Source organism: Papilio polytes, unplaced genomic scaffold (assembly GCF_000836215.1).
Source record: "Papilio polytes unplaced genomic scaffold, Ppol_1.0 DF823835.1, whole genome shotgun sequence".
NCBI lineage: Eukaryota > Metazoa > Arthropoda > Insecta > Lepidoptera > Papilionidae > Papilio > Papilio polytes.
This window is the reverse complement of record NW_013525369.1, coordinates 1,828,229-1,836,175: the sequence shown is the minus strand read 5'-3', so window position 1 is coordinate 1,836,175 and position 7,947 is coordinate 1,828,229. Positions and strand designations below refer to the sequence as shown.

The 7,947-nt window shown below is 34.7% G+C and overlaps 1 protein-coding gene across 1 annotated transcript in view; it reads right to left on the bottom strand.

Moving 5' to 3' along the window:
* Positions 1-2,566, bottom strand: part of LOC106103276 (juvenile hormone epoxide hydrolase-like) — a 7,907-nt gene extending 5,341 nt beyond the window's left edge. Inside the window, exon 1 of the mRNA XM_013282992.1 lies at positions 2,470-2,566. The gene's annotated coding sequence lies outside the window, so the exon portion shown is untranslated. The remainder of the gene's footprint in view (positions 1-2,469) is intronic.
* Positions 2,567-7,947: the final 5,381 nt, after the last annotated feature.

The following is a 7,947-nucleotide window of genomic DNA, read 5'->3' as shown; positions in this document are numbered from 1 at the left end:
CCTCTGTGAGAATATGTTTTTGCACTTGTAACCCTATTAACTTTAACTATAACTTTTACGATAACCGGCGATTCGATGCAACTCACCCTAATAGGATTCCAAAGGAGTAAGAACTTATGATTACTTGCCAGTTAATCTTTTTGTCAAGACGTGTAATTTTATTGGTACTAAATTAGTATTTTGCGGTTCCTTGCTATACTGATATATGCTATAAGCTTTTACTTATTCGCAATTTATTTTGAACTCTTTCGCCCGCGCCTTCAACCACGTGTAATTAAAAAAAAGTGAGAAACGTATGTGTTCTCCCAGATTATCCTTTACATCTATGCCAAATTTCATAGAGATCTGTTGAGCCGTTTAGGCTACAAATTTTAACCAACATCCATCCATCTAACGAAACTTTTGCATTTATAATATTAGTAAGAAGTAACATTTAAAATAGTCCTAGATTGACTCTTTAATTTTTAACTAGTTAGATTTTCAATATTTTAGTTAACATTATCTGTTAAGACTGAATCCAATTAGGGTCTGCAACAGGTTAGTTGCCGGCCGTAAAAATAAAACCCAGTTCGCACTTGGCCAGTTGGACAGTTACTCCGCAAAGTAGATTGCATGTACTGGCGCCAGTTAGTGTTCACATTACGCAACATTACGTGGGTGGTATAAGGCCGGGGTCATGATCTTTTTATTTAATAAAATGTACTACACTATTAATAGTGGGTTCCTGAAGTAAAATACTATTTTATGTGACGAGACAATGGGGACATAAACCAGAAAGTGTTAAGAATGAATGTGGATGGTTACAAAGGTAGAGGAAGACCGAAGAAAGTATGGATGGATTGTGTGAAAGAGACTTAAGAAAGGAGTGGATTCAGATATGACAGCTGATAGAGATGTATGGAAGAGCAGCACATACTGTGCCGACCCTCCGTAAGGGGCAAGTGGATGATGAATCTAATGAAGACCGAAGAAAGTATGGATGGATTGTGTGAAAGAGGATATGCTTAAGAAAGGAGTGGATTCAGATATGACAGCTGATAGAGATGTATGGAAGAGCACATACTGTGCCGACCCTCCGTAAGGGATAAGGGCAAGTGGATGATGATGACGTATTAAAACACTAACGAATGGTTTAACGTAGATGGGAAACCGGTCATAAAACGTATTCAATTATTTTCAGTGTTACGTAAAACATATAAAGACTTTGGTCAATGATTTGCAAAATTATCAGCAATGACTTGAGATAATGCTTTGCATGACTAAACAAGGCAATGAGATAGACGATTTTATTGTAAAAAATGATGAGGCGGTTTGTTACGATTGCGAGCCGCTGTTTTGCCACCCCTGGCATTAATGACCTTGAAAACTTCGTTTTACTTTATATAGTGAATAGCTTTCGCTCGCGATTCTGTCCGCGTGGAATTAAAAAAACAAAAGTGAGTAGCCTATGTGTTTTTCCAGACTATCCTCTACATCTGTACCAAATTTCATCGAAATCCGTTCGGCCGTTTAGGCTACAAACTCTAACAAACATCCATCCATCTAAACTTTTGCATTTAGAATATTATTAAGATTTATGTTTTCCAACATTTGAATAGTATCACCGTTTAATGTGAAATTTGTTAGTTTACAATTCGACTAAGTATATTATAAACTGAACTAACCAATGATCATTTAATATTAAAGAGCGGTTTTTAATAGTGTTCTATTTATCATTTACTAGCGACCTGCCTGACTGCACGAGTCCGATTTTGATATGAAAATGTGTTTATTTATAGAAACCTCTAAATTACCAATATTATGCGACTTTGCGAATTAAAAAAGTAATAAAAAATATAACCTATGTTACCCATTAATATCGTAACTTTTTCATTGTCAAAAAATTTTTGAAATCGGCCCAGTAGTTGATTTATTTCAATACATACGAAAATCCAAATATTCAAATCTTTCCTCTTTATAATATTAGTACAGAAAACCTTTTCTTGTTAATCACTGTATCTATAAAAAAACTGCATCAAAATACGTTGCGTAGTTTTAAAAATGTGTATGTAGTGAAGAATTTACAAGCCAATGTTTACAATATGCCGGTATCATCTTGGGTTACCACCGTCGATATTCGCAAAAATCATAGTTATGTCTCTTTCACTCTGTTATGTAAAATGAGATAGCAATATTTACTGCGAATACGAGAATACCCACAGTACAAGAATTTTTAGTAACGCTCTAATAAATTCAGAATTAATTTACAAATAAAAATATAAATTAAAGAATCAAACATGTTTACTGTTGCTATAGCAAGAATCCATTCGATAAATACATTATCTAATCGTATACTAAATGGATTTTGAACTGCGATTATTACTTTATGTGATATTTAAATTCTTACAAAAAAGAAATAGAAGCAATTATCATAATTTAAAATTTACATAAGCGATAATGCACTATAATTTACGGTATAAAATAACTAACCTTGGCCTTGAATTGGAACAAACACGACCGTCTCCGTCTACGTACGCGAACACACTGATTGAGTTATTTTTTTCAATTGATATTGTATTCATATCTCATGTACCTGACTTCATACAATTGATACGGTAGTTGTATGTGTGTAACCGGTTTTGCTAAATTACGTTTTTGTTTAAAATTCATGTCAATTATTATTTTAGGGAACACAGATGCTCTGTTGTATAAAAATGGCGGCCTTTGTTCTAAAATGGAGAAAACGAACTACTCAATTGACTAATAATTTTATTTAATGACATAGATACTAGCTTTTGCCCATAAGTCGGTCCGTGTGAATGTAAAAATAAGGAGCGTGTGTTCTTCCAGACTTATAAACTTTCGCATTTATAATATTAATAAGATCAAGTTAAAACGGTTAGCCTGTAGGATACAATTAAATCAACAGACAAATATATTTTATATGTCTCTTCATGACATGAAAGAAAATTATGATTCATACAAAACATAGTATTGTAGTAAATATTAGAAATCATTCTATGACGCCTATAATCAGATATCTGAAATAACAGTACAAATAAGCATGTAAATAAATATAAATTTGTTACCATTCTATTTATGTGTATTAATTTCATTGTATACTAGCTTTCGCCGGCGACTCCGTCCGCGTGGAATTGAAAAAAACAAAAGTGATTAGCCTATGTGTTCTTCCAGACTATCCTCTACATCTATGCCAAATTTCATCGAAATCCGTTTAGACTACAAACTCTGACAAATATCCACTCATCCATCTAAACTTTGACATATATTATATTAGTTTTATAATATTAGTAAGATTTATTCAAACCTTTCCAAAATTTGATTATTAATTTTTTTTTATAACATAAGGTGGCAAACGAACAAGCGGCCACCTAAATCCGCCAAAGTGGCGAAGCGACCGCTGCCCATAGACCTACCCTTATCCGACGGAGGAGGAGACGCACATAGAAAGGATATTTCCCCTTCCTATGCATCTCCTCCACCGTCAAATCCACTTCCCCTTCCTATCCTCTCTTTATAAGAAAAGAGTGGTAAAGAGAAAGGAACTTAAATTAGGCCTTCGGCACCACACTCATCAGACGAAACACTGCAATGGTTCCATTTCACGCCTGTCTTCTGTGTGGTCGTGGTATTACACCGGGCGTGCCGGCCCTGCAGTGTTAAGATGTTAAAGCGGACACTACCACTGTTAATTAGATTAGATTAGATAGTTAAGGAAATAATAAGCACAGTCCGCGAATATAACGGTATTCAAGCGTAGAAATAAAATGGTTTTCTTATGTTGAATAACGCTATATTAGCTTAATGTGTTCACGAAATAAATTATTATTGTATGTTAAATTGTCACATCCAGATTGTAAATTTTGTTACCTTGTTAATTTACTAGTATTCATTGTTTTTGCCTTATTTAAATAATAAAAAAGACAAAAGCCTGTCAAGATGTAATAGCAAAATTTCATTACTACAAAATAGACGTTCATTTGACTATTTATTTTCAATCTACAGTTTGTTTTTACTGTTTATAGAAATATGATAAACTTAAATAATCTTTTTAAATAACGTTTATATGTATATTAACTTTATTTCTACATATTTTAGACTTTGGTTTTGTTCTAAGATTTGGAACAGTAAATATTTATAACCATCTGTGCAATCAAATTGTTTTATACTTGCAGACATGAATGGCTGTATGTATGTTCTGTTTAAACCCACTTTTCATCAAAAAACCCTGTAAGGCTCGCATTATTAATTCATTTCGAAGATAATTTACTCATAAACGAGATTTAGGCTAAGCCCCATCTGTTCTCGGCCACCTCAAGCCCGGTGAATCTGTAAATGCCTCAAGGCAAACAGTGGCCTTTCAGTCACAAAAAAAATCGAAGATAATTTCCCTTCAAGATGAAAATGTTTGAAGAATGAAGTCACTGGTAACTACCAGAATTACCTGCTTGCTTAGTTGTCCTTAATAGATATTCTGTAATTATAGAGTAATAAAACATTTTACAACTAAAGTTAATAAAAACCTTATAAACTACTCTATGTCATAAAACAGCGTTTTATAGACCAATGAATACGCATCCTAACAATTCAATAGTATATAGTTCTACTTAATGTTGTTTAAGTTAGTGCTTATATGTGCTTGAACGCATCTTGTGCGCGCAGTAAAATATTTAAAAAAAAATCTATCAATTTCGTCTTGTTTTCTTCTAATTTATGTTTATACGAGGTAAGTTATTTTTTTCCTATTCGATTTTTATGTCTTTTTTGTAAATAAATACCTAAAAACAACATTTGAAAAGAATATAAATTCAACAAAATGTTGTTTTAAAGGATATAAATTCATCCAGTTAGCCGGGAATACAAAAGCTGCCATGTTTATGCTAAACTGGGAAAACTGAACCTAGTATGCAAGAATTTAATAAGATATTTGATTTTGTGACATATATAAAAGTAAAGGGTCTATAGGTGTTCGGACCCTGACTCTGACTCTGGTGAATTTAGAGCGAGTACAACTTTGACTACACTATCGCAAAACTTTTTAGTCTCGGATTAATTCCTTTGAGCTTATATGGAGATTTTTAGTTGTGCAACTAAACAGTTGAGCTGCGAAACAATCGAAAATCGCACAACAGTTGTGCGTTAGTTTAGTCAAGGGGGGGCCCGCTCTTACTGTCATGTGTACGCATTACGACATTACCTGGAACGTTCCAGTGACTAACATAGAAGCTACTTACTGACATATTCCCGCCCTTAACAAACTATTACTGTTACTGTATTTTAAAATACTAAGGGCTTGTCCCACCATTGTCTGATAGACGCTCAGATATATTATAAATGACGTCATTGTCAGATCATCATCATCTACTTGCCCTTATCCCTTACGGAGGGTCGGCACAGTATGTGCTGCTCTTCCATACATCTCTATAAGCCGTCATGTCTGAATCCACTCTTTTCTGCCTATCCTCTTTCACACAATCCATTCATACTTTCTTCGGTCTTCCTCTACCTTTGTAGCCATCCACGTTCAATCTTAACACTTTCTGTTTTATGTCCCCATCGTCTCGTCGCATAACATGTCCATACCACGCTAACCTTTTGATTTTCAATTTCTCCACCACTGTCAATGACGTCATTGTCGGATAAAGTGACAAAATCCGATATTTCCATTACACATTTTACTCGTTAGAATATTATCAGACAATTTATAATTTGGTGGGACAGGCCCTTAAGATTCTTTTCTCTTTCAGATGTTCGGTAATAATGAGCCTTCTTTAAGTATATTAGTGTCGTTTCTAACTTTATTTACTCCAACACCTCCTATACCTGAAGTTGATTTAAAAGAGTGGTGGGGACCTCAACATTTAAGGACTCAACAGGATACGAGAATTAGACCTTTTATAGTAGAATTCAATGCGTCGGTAAGTAACAATAATACAATACTTGTATAGAAACAATAATTTTCTACCTTACTAATTATCTTACTAACCTTACTAATATTATAAATGCGAAAGTTTAGATGGATGGATGGATAGATGGATGGATGGATGGATGTTTGTTAGCGTTTGTAGCCTAAACGGCTGAACGGATCTTCATGAAATTTGGCACAGATTTAGAGCATAGTCGGGAAGAACACATAGGCTACTTTTTATCCCGGGAATAATAACGATTCCCTAGGGATACGTAGTTTTTTGTAATCTATATAGTTCGTATGTTTTCTAATACCACGCGGACGAAGTTGCGGGCAACAGCTCGTATTATACATAAATTTGTATGAATGGATGGAATTTTGTTTTGTGGCCTAAACTGTTAGGATTACGAAATTTGGTATCACGGGGCTCGGAGTCTAACCCAAGTTGAGGTGCCTCGGCTATAGCCAATTACGCTGGCCCAGTGCGGGTTGGTTGACTTCACACGAATCTTTGAATTACTTCGCCGTTTTGTGAAGACATCACGATGTTTTCCAACACCGTGAGAACGTTGGGGAATGTACATATGAATCGAAACAAATCGAAACTCAAATTGTTACGGCCGGATTCGAACCCAAGACCTATAGATTACAAGTCAAGTGCTTTAACCACTGAGCAGCAGACGCTCACCTCATTACAGTCTGGAAGAACACATAGTCTGATCTTGGAAATAGTTATGGTTCCCGTGGTATACGGACATTTTGTTTTTTCATATTTACTCGATTACATCTATACTCTATACTATTATAATAAAGCGTAAACACACACTTCTTTGTTGCCTAAGATGTCAGCAATTACAGCATTTTTTTGAATAATTCCTTTTTTAATAGAAAGCCCTACACTTAAGTCATGCTTTAGGCTATATAATGTTCACGCCATTAAACTTAGAGGGTAAATATTTTGGATAAAAACCCTAATGTGGGAAAGAGACCATAAGTTGCTGCCAACATCAAGGAAGCAAGGTTGCCATGGTTGGTACTCATGTCATTTTGACATTTGCAATAAATTAATTGATAATTTAACACATGTAAACAATAAAATATAATTTTTATAATTTTTTTCGGATGAAGTCGCACGGGAACAGCTAGTTTTTAATATGTTTTGAAGTGTCTACTTTTAGAGATAAATACTTACTAGTTAATAATAGTTATTTAACTTACAGATTATGAATATTACATCTACACTGTCCTATTTAAATACCTGTAATTTAGTACTAACAAGCGCCTTAAACCTTGGTTTCACTTTGCAGTACTCAGGTTAATACAACGTTGTCTAATCACTGAATTATTAAATGCGAAAATAATCGTTTGCTTCCGATAGCTAACTTCTACGATTACCGCCTTTCATTAATTACCCTTCCGCTTACGGTTTGTTTTTATAACATAAGATGGCAAACGAGCAAGCGGCCACCTGAATCCGCCAAAATGGCGAAGCGACTGCCCATAGACATCTGCAATTGCAATTGTTTAAGATGTCTTTTCAAATGTCCATGTCTAAGGTTTTTTATATGATAAGGTAGCAAGCGAACGGCCACCCGAAACATCTGCCAATCCGGATGCCGATCTGTAATCGATGGAGGAGCAATCATAAAAAGGATATTATCCCTTCCTATACGTCTTCTCCGCCGTTAATCTATTTTCCCCTCCAATTCTTTCCTTATAAGGAAATGATGGAAAGGGAAAGGGACCAAAATTAGGCCTTTGGCACGCACACTTTATCTGATGAAACGCAGAATGGCTTCCACTTGACTTCTGACTTTACCGTAGAATTTCTTTAAATTAGAACACAACTAAGAAATGTTTGTAAATGTCGTTACTGAATTAATTCACTAGTAACGCCATCTAGGTTAATTTGTAGCACAACTTGTAGTGTGAAGCAAAGTATTATCGCGAGCTAATAATATGGTAGCGCCATCTAGTTTCACAAAAGTTCAACTTATAATTCCAGATGATTACCGACCTAAGACATCGTCTACGGAATA